Raw genomic sequence first — 13,330 nt, 5'->3', positions numbered from 1 at the left:
TTTCCTTGAAGGTCATTAAATGCCACATAGTCAATCCTACCTTCTTTGCGCACCCCATTTCAGACACTGACGATGACGCCCATGATTGTGCCACATATACTCCAGAAGAGTGTAGCCAAGCAACAGAAGACCCAATTCCAGGTAGTGTTGTATATTTTGTAAATGGGTCTTCCACAATAGATCAGGACACAGGGGTAATACATACAAGTGCTGCAGTGGTCAGAATGATGCAGCACAACTCTTCAGACACACTGCACATAACTGATCAGATAACTTTGCCATCTCAATATTCAGCCCAGGTGCTTCCTGGGGTATTACCACCGGGGCCGACGGTATTCTGCCACATTTGCCCCGGCGGTGAAAATCCACCTGGGCAGCGCTGCTAGCAGCGCTGCCAAGGGGATTACGAGTCCCCGACCGCCAGCCTTTTTCCTTTTCCTGGTGGTACGGGGAGTTGTGGGGCTATGCAGACAGTGAAAAGCGCGACGGGTGCAACTGCACCCGTCGCACATCCACAACACCGCCGGCTCCATTTGGAGTCGGCTCCTATGTTGCGGCCCAGCGGGGATCTCCTAATGACCGCGGCGGGGGTGCGGCCGCATTGGCGGCCGCACGGCGGTCAGATCTTGGCAGGCGGCTGTAGCCGCCAGCCAAGGTCATAATGAGGGCCAATATGTCCCTCCAAATACGTCAGGATTGGTTTGTCCCTAAATTACATGAGATGATTACAATGTACATACACACCTGCACAGTGTGCCAGCAGTATTCACCAAGTCCCACCTCTAAGGTAATAGCTTCCACAATACCTCGCCCACAAGGTCCCTTTAAGGAACTGCACATTGATTACAATGATATATTGACAGATGCAATCATTATCGCTATCTTATAGTTGTAGTCTGCCCATTCTCAAGTTGGATTGAAGCATTACCTTGTGTTCACTCTGGTGCCAAGTCTGCTGCTAATTCTTTGATCCATGAGTTAATACCACGGGGGGTGTCCCTGAGGGGATCAGATCCGAAAATGGCACCCACTTAGTCAATAATATATTTTTTCACCTCACCACCTTGTTAGGAATAACACACAAATTGTACTCCGCTTATCATCTGCAAAGCAATGGAATTGTGGAGCGCCTTAATGGCCCCCTCAAGAACAAAATAAGTAAACTATGTGTGACATTGAAAAAGAAATGGCTATACTGCCTCCCTTTAGCACTCTTTGCTTTGAGAAATACCCCAGGATCAGATCACCATTTGACTCCTCAACAAATAGTGACAGGTAGAACAATGAGCACCTCTGTGCCATCAACTAGACATAAATTGGAGACTGAGAGTGCACCTGAAGTTGTACAAACTGAAATGAATGAATACATGTCTGGGCTAACCAAAGTTGCAAAGTTCTTCTCTAAACAGGTTACACGTGCAGCCAAGAAGAGCGCCCACGCATCTCCTGTAAAGGATCAATAAACACCATTACCTTTGGGAACTTTAGTATACATTCGCGATTTTGTCAGAAAGTGGAAGGACTGCAAATTCAATGGACCCTTCCCAGTGACAGACAGCATGACTACAGCAGTGAAAGTCCAAGGCCACAAACCATGGTACCACCTCCAGAACATCCGCCTGGCCCCAACCATGCCATTCATCCCTTTGGACACAGCAGGAAAAAGAGGGGGGAGAACAGGAGAAGCAACCGGAGTAAAGCCTCCCTCTAAAGCTCCAATATTAGACAATTCTTCTTTTCAGTCATGTATTTTGTTTGTTTTTCCTCCTCGGTTCACTGATATTGATGTTTTTAGCCCTTGGATATTTTTATTTTTTTAACCCTATATTAATTATTACAAGTTTGCGTAGAACTGTTAATAATGATACTGACCATCACCCTCTCCATACTGCTTTGTTTGATAATATGTGGTACCAGCACATGCCTAGTATAGGCACATCCACGTCCAACACCAGTTGTTATGTATGCTCTCTCATCCCCCATGCTGCTGGAATAGATAGATTGCATCTCCCAAAAGAGGTACCCCCAAACATTACACATTGTCTCCTGCACCTATTTTTAAGCAGAGTGAAAGCACAGCTACAACCAACTCATGTTAGTCCTGTTACTGCACTAGTTAACACAGCTAGATTTGACACCACCCCAGAAGTCCTACAAGTCCTGACAGGAAAACAAGAGATAATGGAAGAGATATAAAAAATGAAGAAAGCAGGGCAAAAAAAGGTCTCACCCAGATTGGGAAAAAGGGGTATTACATCAAGGTATTTTTGGAAGGTCTTACCCATCATCTGAATGTAGTAACTATTTAGCTAAACCTCTGCCCCCGATTGCGCAGGCAGGCCAGTTCTTAGTATCACAGGATCAGTATTTGCCCATGATAAATGGCATACTGAGGCCAAAGTCATATGTAGCGCAATATCATTATGGAATGGCACTGAGACGCAAGGTCCACTAATTTTTAATAAGATAATAGGCCAATGTCAGGAAATATGGGATGCAAACATACAGAGATATACATGGACAGGAACTACCATACACCCTAGAATGGCAATGAAATTAACAGAGTTTTCTCTTTGTTTCGGAGGGAATGGGACAGTGAATGTGGGGAGTAACCTCAACTGCAACATCACCACCTACAACGCTGATAAACAGGGCACCACCTCCAACCTGATGGATCATTACTGGATGTGTGGGGCCCGGCTCCACATGCAACTACCCCCGAACTGGAATGGCCTCTGCAAACCCCCTCCCTGGTGATACCAGGTGTGGACATCTCTCAGTTACATGACCATCCCATGAGCCGTCCAACAACCTTGCTTCACCATTATCGGACAAAACGAGCTGCTGAGTTTTTGGGTACTGAAGTGTGGCAAGACGTTCCACAGGAACATAGACTATTTAGTGATGCCCAAATCTTTTTTGGTAGCATCCTACCATTTATTCAGGCGAAAGCAACTGCACTCTGGCTGCAGATCACACGCTTTGAATTGATGAAGACCATAAATGCAACGGAAGATGGGTTCAATGCTATCAAGGGAGAACTCCGAGCCCTTAGGCTGATGGTAATGCATCACACATATGTGTACTTGATTTAATGACGGCCATGGAAGGAGGGGTGTGTAAGAAGATTGAATTGGCCTGTTGTACTTATGTGCCTGCCAATGATGTGGACAATGGGACATTAACTCAGGCCATTCAGACATTGCATGATCTACAAAAGAAAATGATCAATGAGGGGGGTGCCCCTGATGGGTGGTTCGAGGGCTAGTTCAAATGGGTGCCATCCTGGATGTCGGGGTTGTTCAAGGCCTTGTTGTCTTTGATCGTGTTGTTGCTCTTGCAGGTAATAATAGCATGTTACAAAAGGATGACAGCTAAATTGGGAGGGACAGAGTAGTGGGTATGTTGTGATTCCCCTAGTTTAATTAGTAGATGGGAAGGTAGGAAAATTAGTTGAATAATCAACTAGAGGGGGGGATGGTGTAGGAGGAATAGGAACACATCACATACATACAAACATAAGTTCCCAAATCCCAATACAAACATTTTAGGCTAGGGATAATTGTAAACTAATGTAAGTAGTGAAAGGCTTAATACATGACATGCTAAAAAAAGACAGACGGTGGGTTCAATAGAAAAGGCAGGTCATATTTAAGACAAACAAACACTTATTACTTAGGAAACTTATACACATGCTGCATTGTAAAGTTAGCTGTGCTGAAACACACAAGAGGCCCAAGCCACATTAGAATAAGAGTTTTTCTTTAAAGCTGCACCAACTGTTGATTTCAAAATCTTCACTTTGCACGAACACAGTGGAACAAAAGGGTGTATCCTGCCTTAGCACAAGGGTCCTAAAAACCACAGGTCAGAGGGTCTAAGGGTCAGATAAGCATTTGCACAAGGCAGGGCTACCGTGAGCATCATGTAACGTTTAATCACTTGTTGTGCAGAAAAGATAAGATGCTGAATGACGTCAATGTTACTTACCCTCCCATGAGGTGACCAGTAATCGTGCATGTGCTCTTGTCAAGAGGTACCTCTCCCCTATTATCTTATCTGTACTGCTTGTTGTTGCTTACATCAATGCTGAACTTGTCAGCATAGTTTTTTGTGTTTTTTACTGTATAAATACCACTGCTTGTGAACTAGAACTTTGAACTTCAGTCATGGCCTCTATGTTGAGACTGCCTGTTGTTCCCAGCTGAAAATCGATTAAACCTATATTATTGTGTCAAATTGATCTGTCTTATTTTATTAACAGATTTCCCTCTAACACAACTCAGAGCCCACTAGATACATGTTCATGCTACCTTTCTTTAAATGAACATAATTTATTAAACAATTCACATCATGATAAACGAGTAAGGGAGTTAAAAAAAAAATTATTGTTTCTGCACACAATCTGCTTTAGATAGTAAACATTGACCGCAGATACAAATACAGAACTCTGCTTTAGGACAGTGACATCATCAGGTGTGTTTTTTGTTTGTACATTGTTCTTGGGGTGGTTTTATGCTGTTCATTTGTAGTTGGTTCCTAAAACCGAGTTTTCTGACACGTGCATATGGCCTGCATATAATCCTAGAAGCTGTAATATAATAAATCATCTAAGAAGACATGATTGATGTGTAATTTTAAATCCCTAATTAATATGCTCTACATATTAAACAAAGCTAACATGTCTCATCTGTCCACAATATCACAAAATAACACATTACACTGCAGCCAAGCCATATGCAAATTACCTGCTTTTCACAATTAAAAGAAATGCATCATTTAATTTCAGCAGCGTGCAAGCACTGGAGCTTACCAGTGGGGATTCTGAGAATGTGGTATCTGCCTCTTATGAAAGACAATCAATTTCAGCACCCATTGAATCCGATCAAAAAGATGCATCAATCAGTTCTGCTTTAAAAGAACAAGTAAAAGGTGTCTCTTAAGATTGTAGAAACCGGGCGTCAAGTTGGCGTTCGCACTATGAGAGTACTCCGGACCCCTCCGTCATCTGCCGCTAGTAAGCCCCCGTGTCCCATGCCCAGAACACATCTGGCACGATCGCGACCCCCTGACAGTCGTGAGGGGGGGGGACTAGGGCGACTGGAGGGTTCGAAGGCGGAGCGGTGGAGCCCGGCCGGAGATCAGCCTTACCAGAAGCAGCAGGCCCAGTGGTGAAGCACAGCACCTTGCGCGCGAAGATTCAGCAGCCCGTGGGACGGCTGGACTGGGCCAGGCGCCCGGTACAAACTATTCCAGACAGAGGGGAAGCTGAAGGACTCGACCAGCCGATCCCAGAGCTGCCACATGGAGAGATCTGGTGAGGCAGGGACCCGGGCTGGAAAACTCCTTCCAGGTCCGAAGAAGGAAGTGAGCCAGACTGTGAGGCTGGGCCGCAGCTGGAGCCCGGAGGGGAAAAGGAGAGCGACCAAGGCCATCTCTGTGGACTCCGGTGACTTGTGCCCGGTGCTCTGGCCAGGTAGGCTGTGACCCCCCCCTCCCCGGGTGTTCGAGGACTCATGACACCCAGATTCCCGGCAAAGAGACAACAAGGCCCAACTTGAGGCCTGGGCCTGATAGGAGTGGCCGGGCAGAGAGGTGAGGAGTGGCAGTTGACGAGCAGAGGACCAGCTGCTCGTGGGGTGGCTGGGTGGGCCCTGTCGCCCACAGTGCATGACCCAGTTGAGAGAAGGGGTCGCCAAGTGGCTCAGCCGCTGTGGGGGCTGCATCGCATAGGCAGCTGACGAGACGAGGTCCAGGCTGAGTGCCTCCCCACAGGGCCTGAAGGCGCAGATGAGCAGGATCGAGTGGCTGACCCGTGGCTGGGGCTGCGGGCGTGACAGAGCCCGATTGTGGGGGCGAGTGTTGGGGCCAGGGAGAAGGCCGCTGTGAGAGAGCATGGCATCGTGAGGAGCGGTGGTCTGAAGTGAAGCCATGAGCTGCCCCTCCCCCTGATGTCACGGACTGGATAGTGAGGAGAGCCCGCTCCCCGCTGCATGTCCACTGGCTGCTGCGTGAGCCTCTGGGCCGGAGCTGTGATTCCCATGGGTGAGACCCACAAAGCACTGCCCTAATAAGAGCAAACTAGACACCGACAAGTAAGCAACTGAAGCACCAGAGATCAGACCATATCCTCCGGGCAATTGGTGGTGAACCCCACACCAATGGCGTAGTGGCAGAGTGACAACGCGCTGGAGCCCATGACACCTGGATCCCCCCGGCCTCGTCATGGGGAAAGACAAACTCGGCAGACAGCCACCCACATCCCAGCAGCGCATTGATCAGTTCACAACCCAGCCGAACCCTCAGGGGACTGGTGCCTCGGCACCCGGGCCCCCTTCGATAGAGGGTCTGGACACCCATTCTACAGGTTATGCAATCCTTACAACAAGCCGTCGAGACTGCGATTGGCGAGGTGCACCAAGATGAGGGCCTCCTGCGACAGGACTTGCGGACAGCAGTGAGCCGCATTAAACAGGTAGAAGACTGTCTCAACAGTAGATGCCAAGATCACCGACCTTAAATCCAAAGTTGCCCAGCTGCTGACCTGTATAGGCACACTCCACCAGAGAGCCGTAGATGCAGAAAATCGCTCTGGGTGCAATAACCTGTGCATCGTCAGATTCCCAGAAATAGCAGAGAAGACCCAGGCTGACGAGTTTTTGGAACAATGGCTTCAAACCTGGTTGCCGGAGTAAAAGCTGTCCCCCTGGTTTTCTGTTGAACGGGCCCACAGGGCATTTCCATCCTGGCCCCCACCGGGAGGGCAAAGAAGGTCAATAATTGCTAGGTTCCTTATTTTAAAGATTGTGATGTCATCCTCAAACAAGGAAGAGTGCAGCTGGATCTCCGATGGGAAAACCTCTAATTTTTTCCAGACTACACAAGTGAGGTGCAAAATAAAAAACGCTGGTACGAACCGGTTAAGCAAAAACTTAGGGCAATGCGGCTGCCACGTAAGGCGCAGAACTACCATTGATCCCCCGCAGATGTAGAAGAGAGAGGGGAGATCTCCTGGCCGACAATGGAGGCGGGACAGCGGCCTTTACTGCAGAACTCTTGACTATATGGAGGGGTCCACCACTCCACGCCTGTTACAGACACCTTGGTTTTGGGTTTTCAGTTGTGTTCTCGGGCAACTGATGCTTCATTGATAGAACTATGGAGCGGGGACAGTTGAGGGGGTTTGAGGAAGTACTTGCAGTAAGTTTCGAGGGCAAATTACAGTTCAGTTTCATATGTATTAACACTTTTCTTTCAGGTGTTCAAGTCATGCCTCTAGATCTACTTTATATACACGACCCTCCTAGAGGGGCTTCTTGCTCACATCTTGACGCACATGAAGTCCTAAATGCATTCAAACATAGTTCCCCCGCACACTCCGGGGTTCCTTAAAACGGTCCTTTCTTGGAATGTCAACGGATTCCTGGACAAAATTAAGCGCTCTGTGGATTTTGGCGCAGTTCATCACTTTCCCCCTTCTATATTGTTGCTCCAAGAACCACACCTGCTGGGCACTCAATGCCCTATGCTTCTACAAGGCGGATGCGACAGGGGCTTTTCCAGAGCCTCTAAGGGAGTGGTAACACTATTGCATCGTTCGCTGCCCATGGTGACCACTTCAACTAAGCTAGACCCACAGGGTCGATATGTCACTGTGTCTGGAACACTGATCGGCCAACCCGATTAATATTCTGAGTGTGTATGCCCCCCCCCGGTGACTTGAACGGTCCCTAGAGACCCTGCAGGAGGTTGTAGCGCAACTCCCCCAGGTTCGACACTCCTGGGGTGGTGACTTTACACGGTCATGAACCAGGAAGCTGTGCCACCGGTACACCGTCAGTGAGTCGGAGCGCCCGAGCTAAGCAGCTACACCGCTGGGCTGACGGTCTGGGCCTTTGTGACATGTGGCGGGTTTGGCGCCTCGAAAAGCAGCAATATACACACACACATTGATGGCACATCACACACAAACAGAAGAATAGACCTGGTTTCATGCCAGCTCCAGATGTCCACTAAGCCACAGGCATGCAGATACTCCCATACGGGATCTCTGATCATGCACACCTTCTTGTGCAGATAGATGACCTTGGCAAGGCCCAATGCTTGGTATCTCCAGGACGGCGCCTATGTCCAAGACCTGAGAGAGGAACTCACCCACTACTTTACGCACAATGTTGACTCTGTGCAGCCATCGGGCACAATATGGGATGCATGCAAATCCACCCTCTGAGGGTATGTCAGACATTTCCTGAAGGTGCAAGAGCATGAAAAGAAGCAGCAGGTGGCGTGCCTTGAGGTCCATGCATTACGTCTGGAAATGCAGCTCTCCCCCACCAATCATGCAACCACTATCAGACAACTGGGGCTAATTAGGGAAGAAATTTACCATCCTACCCTTGACTCTGCGTAGCATATGTGGCGCACCTCGACAGCCCAAATATATGGGTGGGGAGACAAGACTGGTAAACTGCTGCACTGGTTGGAGTCCAGACCCCTAGCTGGTATAATTGTCCCTGAAATCATTGACAACTCTGGCAGCTCTTACAAAACACCCCAGTCTATCGCCCAGGGCTTTGCCGCTTACTGTGCTGAGCTTTATGCAGAGCGTCCACGACCCTAGTCAGAATGGGAGGCCCCACTGCTGCGCAACGTGTTCCTCCCCAGAATCTCTGCTGCATGAAGAAAGGACCCTGACGAATCCATAACGCTGAAGGAAATCAGGGAGGCTATCTCAGCGCTGGCCCTGGACAAGACTCCGGGCCCCGACGGGTTCCCAGAAGAGCTCTACAGTAAGTGCAGTGATCTTTTAGCCCCACATTTGTTGAACCTGTATGCGGAGGTCGAACAGGCAATAAACTTCCCCTCAAACCTCGACTAAGCCGTTTTAGTGATTCTGAAGTCCCACCCACCCTCAGTACGCTGTTCTGCCTACTGTCCCATTTTGCTCCTCAATACAGAAATTACAATTCCCTCCACAATACTGGCCACTGGGCTGAAGAGGGTGCTACCCTCTCTAATCCACCCAGATCAATGCGGATTCATGCCAACCATAAGCACCCGGCACTGCCTCCGGCGGCTTCATGCAGCATTGGCCCACCACCATTCTCTGCCCCTACAATTGGTGCTGCTCCTTATAGACTTCGAAAAAAGCATTTGATACGGTCGACTGGTCGTATCCCTTCCAAGTGCTCATAAAAACAGGGTTTGGCCCTTGATATCGGAGGCTGGTGCAGCTCCTCTATTCTAACCTGACTGCCCGAGTACCGGTGAATAGGGAACTTACGTACCCCTTTCCCATCCGGCTTGGGACCCGCCAGGGATGTCCATTATCCCCACTTCTTTTCGCCCTGGCGAGCGAACTACTGGCGAAAATCATAAGGGAAGACCCGCTAGTCAGCGGATGGGCCTGGCCCACCGGACGACAGGACCACATCACCTTGCATGCTGACAATGTGCTTATTTACTTGATCAATCCACTCAGTAGTGGATCCCGCTGTCTGCAACTAATGAAGCTATTCTCTGAGGTCTCGGGCCTGACGCTTAACCCCGGCAAGTCTGTACACCCTGCAAGGGACAACATCCCTATTCAACGTAATAGCTTCCGATAACTGGGTATCACTGTGGCCCTATTGCCCAAGCTAGCATGGTCCCTTAACATCACACTGCTAACCCAGATGATTAAGAAGGACCTTAAGAGATGGCGGACCCTACCCTTTAATGTCTTGGGAAGAATGGCCTTGTATAGGATGATGGTCCTACCTGCTTTCTTTTTCTCCAGAACTTTCCCTATCAGGTCCCCAAGCGATGGTTTAAAGAAATGGACTCGGTGGCACAGCAATTCTGTAGCATAACTTTTGCCCACGGCTTGCACTTCACAACTATCAATGCGACATTCATGAAGGAGGGCTTGGAATGTCCAACTTATACCTCTATTATCTAGCCACACAACTGCTGGTACTTAATGAATGGCTGGGAGGCGGGTGGTCAGACCAGGTGGACCAGCTCAAACTATTGACAATGGGCTTCCCCAAGCTCCTCAAGCTACCATATGGAGCCCCCTTTCCCCAGAGAGATTCCTGAAGTGACGAGAATGGTACTTACAGGGTGCAGGGCAGTGCAGCGGGAAACAGGGTGGTGGGCAAGCCTCACCAAGCAAACCCCACTGTGGCAGGGAACGTGGCTCTGTGAAGTCTCCAATTTGGAGGGGTTCCATAAATGGGATAGCATAGGCATTTCGCTTCTGGGAGATGTCTGGGTGAGTTCCAACATGCTGTCCTTTCAGGAACTGCAACAACAGTACTTCCTCTCAAAGACCCAGTTTCATAAATATAAACAGCTCCAACATGCATAGGGTGCCCACGTGCAGGCTGGCACAGTCCTCCCTGAGTTTAGCCCAGTAGAGGCAAAAGTCCTGATGGGTGGTTTGGGCAACGGCAAGGTGTCTCAGATATATTGTACCTTGATCACTAACATGACAAAGACGCTCATGAATCTCAGAGAGCGGTGGGAAGGCTGGCTGGTGCAGATGGAGGAGGACGACTGTTGAGACGCCTTGATTGCCCCAAGGAGCCTGACCATAGCCAACCGCCTCAGATTAGTACAGGCATATTACCTGCATGCTGCTTACCTAACCCCTGATTGAATGCAGAGAGCGGGTCTCCAGTCCAACTCTGCCTGCCCCCATTGCTCTCGACTCAATGAAGACTTTTACCACATGGTGTGGGTTTGCCCATGCATAGAAGCCTACGGGCAAGCGGCGACCACTGAACTCTCCAGCATACTGGCAATGGAGGTAGAGATGACCCAGTTACCAGACCTTTTGGGTGTCCTTGAGGGAGTGTGGAACAGCAGGGCAGAATGTGCTTAACAGAGGAGAGCATGCCTGATAGTCAAGTGTGACATAGTTGCCAGCTGGAACTGAAAGGCAGCACCAACACTTGCTCGATGGAGGTGGGGAGTGGACTGGTGTGCTCAGCAGGAAAAGCTAGTCGACGAGATGAGAGGGTGTCTGGCCAAGAATAATAAAATGTGGGGGAAATGGAAAGGGTTTTGTGATGTCTGATAATGAGAAGTCTTTTGAACATAGCATTAACAGCTAAATATGGAACTCCTTGGAAGATACAGTGTTTTAAGTGAATGTTCTGTTGAAGCCCTGTCAGGAATAATGCAATGGTGACATATCAGTGGTAGATGTGACCTGTTATTAAGTTGTTACAATAATAAAATCAATGAAGACGTTTCGAAAATAAAAATTAAAAAAATTGGAGAAACCAAAATTCAGGGAGAACAAACGAAAAAATGAATCATTCTTTGGTGTGGCTACTTTGACTTGGAATTGCTTATCAGCTGTACTTCACCTGCCCTGGTCACTAATCAACCTCCATATAGACATGAAACCTCCATGTTAATTTGTTTCCTGTTGATTGCATTCTCATTTCTATATCGTTGTGGCATACAGATGCTGGATGTTTGCAAACAATCTTGTAAACTCACTTTTGGGATTTTTGTAAGTTCTGTAGAAATACATGTTAAAATGTAAAGATATCCTGTGACATACAGACATTTTATTAACATGTAAGTAGTTATTCATACCAACTTTGAAGTGAACCCAATAAAATATACAAGAAAGGAACTAAATTGAAGAGTAGTGACTAAACTTCCTTTCTATACAAAATAACAGTAGCTAAAGTCACAATCACTCTTACAAAAAGATCAATGCAATCTACCCTTTTCTCCACGAGATTCTGACATTCCTTTGATGACCCCAATCTTTTTAACACTGGCACATAATTCCATTCTCACCAGTGGTCTGCCTTTTGAGCTAATGGATAATTCTGATTTCTTCAATACTACGTTTGAACAGCATATGAACTGCATCTATTTTCTCAGAAAAAAGATTTGTTTTCCCTCAAATACAATGATTACCATAGCCAAGTTGGTATTATAGGCCTTGAGCCTGCAACATGGTTCAATTCTCTTCATATCTGATCATATTTGAGAGAACTGCATGAAAGAAGTATCTGCACACAATGAGCAGAAAAAATATAGTTCAACATAAGTAGGCTAAAGAGACGCCCACGTTGACCTAAACAATAGCTATAATCTTACCAGAAAACCTTCTCCCAGTGGCGGTGGGAATCGTTATTATGAATACTGCTGATTATACCAGTGAGCTATCGAGATAATTTACAATCTAGTCGTTCCTCCATTTTTAGATCCTATATGTCTAAATATTTTTTTCGTAATTTTTTTCTTTTTTTTAACTTTGGTGCTAGTGGCCATGTCTTACACCTGTAATAGTAGCAATCTCATCAACGGCATGGAAAACTAACATTTTGATTCTCAGGTGCAGTTTTTACTCACTATGGATGTTGGGATAGGAAGGTCCCATGCATGGTTAACGGGCATGTTTCCCTGTCCTGAGTGCTCAACTGTGTGTGCCTGTGGCAGACTTTTATTCTGGCCCTACAGTGTCACACTAATCTAGGATATGTGCTTAATCCTAGACCTCTCCGTGACACTGGACCTATCCAGTGGCCTTGAGGGGTGCATCAAGTAGGCCCTAATTATCAGCAGAGGACTAATGTCCCTGTTTTGCATACAGCGCATAACAAAGAGACAGCTTACCATGTTTGCAAAATTAATAGTGACACAAAACCTGTTCACCTGTATCACGGGGAGTTAGGTCTTCTGTCCCGGTTGTGTAAAGTTAAAGTTCCAATATTATGTGTGTATCCAGAGCTTTACGCTGGAATCATGGGTGCGCGTGGCCACTGAGCCAAAGGACTTAGCGGGATAGGGACGTAGATCAAGGTGTGGCCTGCACCCTGCCTACCCTCAGCTTTGGACTATCTTTGCTCGTTGTTGCCTATCATATACTGACTACACCACAAGGGGAAAGAATTAAGAAAACTGTGACTTGGTGCACAATTGACTTGTGGAGGAAATGTAAGATGGCACCTGAGCCTGATTCATGCTTCTATCTGACTACTAGAGGGGAGCAAGCTTAGGAGGGGACACCCAGGAGAGACCTCCAAGGGAACTTAGTGGGTATAGCTCCCAAAGGGAGAATCATACCCAGGGTCATAAATCTGTTTATTAAGTTGGATTACGTTGTAATAATCATTGCTGTGTGATTGAGGGCATTTTCATTTTCATAAGAGATAAGCATCGGGATAAACACTGATGTTACAGTGTCTGTTAGTTGATTATTGAACTTGCACTATCTCACTGAGAAGCCTGTGACTGCTCACCCTCAATACCCTGAAACACAAGGGTTGCACTTGGCTCCGTTTGCCGAGTCCTAGAAGGACGGACACAAGGGGCAAAC

At 47.5% G+C, this 13,330-nt stretch overlaps 1 protein-coding gene across 4 annotated transcripts in view; it reads right to left on the bottom strand.

Annotated features, from left to right (window-relative positions):
- BBS9 (Bardet-Biedl syndrome 9) overlaps positions 1-13,330 on the bottom strand; it is a 1,749,160-nt gene that overhangs the window by 1,144,486 nt on the left and 591,344 nt on the right. The gene's annotated exons all lie outside the window — the stretch shown is intronic.

Source organism: Pleurodeles waltl, chromosome 2_1 (assembly GCF_031143425.1).
Source record: "Pleurodeles waltl isolate 20211129_DDA chromosome 2_1, aPleWal1.hap1.20221129, whole genome shotgun sequence".
In the NCBI taxonomy this organism is placed as follows: domain Eukaryota; kingdom Metazoa; phylum Chordata; class Amphibia; order Caudata; family Salamandridae; genus Pleurodeles; species Pleurodeles waltl.
This window is presented reverse-complemented; position numbering and strand designations above follow the sequence as displayed.